Source organism: Nomia melanderi, unplaced genomic scaffold, assembly GCF_051020985.1.
Source record: "Nomia melanderi isolate GNS246 unplaced genomic scaffold, iyNomMela1 scaffold0066, whole genome shotgun sequence".
NCBI lineage: Eukaryota > Metazoa > Arthropoda > Insecta > Hymenoptera > Halictidae > Nomia > Nomia melanderi.
In genome coordinates this window covers 123,514-125,000 of record NW_027475181.1, presented here as the reverse complement: position 1 = coordinate 125,000, position 1,487 = coordinate 123,514, and positions in this window count along the sequence as shown.

The following is a 1,487-nucleotide window of genomic DNA, read 5'->3' as shown; positions in this document are numbered from 1 at the left end:
GGTTTCTGAGAGTTGATGTGAGAGTCGTACAAGTATAACGAATATACGTTGTATCCAACCCAACATTCTGGGCTTACCACATAAGGGCCATTCGGTCTGAGACACCGACCCGTGGTCATGCTGTGTAGAGAAAAATTCGCAACGGAACGCGGTACAGAACAGTCGAGGAATGGACCTCGAGGAGCTGAACGACTGCTTCTCGACCGAGATCGTAGAATAGCCGCTCGCCCGCCGCTGCGCCGACCGGTCCGCTCGAACCGACGTGCTCTCTTATAGTAACCAAACGGGCGGCCGCGACGACCGCGGCGCCGGCCGCTCAGCACGGGCGCTTATGGTGGTAAACTGCCGCGCGTACAGACCAACCGGCCGGGCTGCTGGTACTTAGCCGCTGAAACTATGGTCGATTCGAACATATATTAACATACGATTTTTATTCGATAAATCGTTATTGTACATATTAAACGTTAGTTTCCACCGAAAGAAAAATTTTTTAGAATTTTTTTTTTCCAAAAATTGCAAGAGTAAACTTTTTTAATATTCGATTTAAAAATTTTTAAATGCTTAATCCTTACATTAAACTACTGGGAGAACTCAGAAATCATAATGAAAAAAATTACAAAAATTTATTTTTCTCAGAAACTCCGAAAAACAGAGTGGTCGAATCCGTGCAAGCCGGAATTTTTCTAAGTCCCCACGGTCAAGAGTAAACTTTTTTAATAAGCGTTTTAAAATTATTTCAATGTTTAATCCATGCGTAAACATGATGTTTATTAACGTTTTTAACATTAAAAAAAATTACAAAAATTTATTTTTCAAAAAAAATGGAAAAAACCGATTCGTCGGAGCGAGGTGTCCAGCCCGTGCGGTAATTCCAGCAGGCGAATCGGACTTCCCGAAATTTTTCTAAGTCCCACGGTCGACACCAACTTTTTTAATAAGCGTTTTAAAATTATTTCAATGTTTAATCCATGCGTAAACATGACGTTTATTAACGTTTTTAACGTTAAAAAAAATTACAAAAATTTATTTTTCAAAAAAAATGGAAAAAACCGATTCGTCGGAGCGAGGTGTCCAGCCCGTGCGGTAATTCCAGCAGGCGAATCGGACTTCCCGAAATTTTTCTAAGTCCCACGGTCGACACCAACTTTTTTAATAAGCGTTTTAAAATTATTTCAATGTTTAATCCATGCGTAAACATGACGTTTATTAACGTTTTTAACATTAAAAAAAATTACAAAAATTTATTTTTCGGAAAAAATGGAAAAAACCGATTCGTCGGAGCGAGGTGTCCAGCCCGTGCGGTAATTCCAGCAGGCGAATCGGACTTCCCGAAATTTTTCTAAGTCCCACGGTCGACACCAACTTTTTTAATAAGCGTTTTAAAATTATTTCAATGTTTAATCCATGCGTAAACATGATGTTTATTAACGTTTTTAACATTAAAAAAAATTACAAAAATTTATTTTTCAAAAAAAATGGAAAAAACC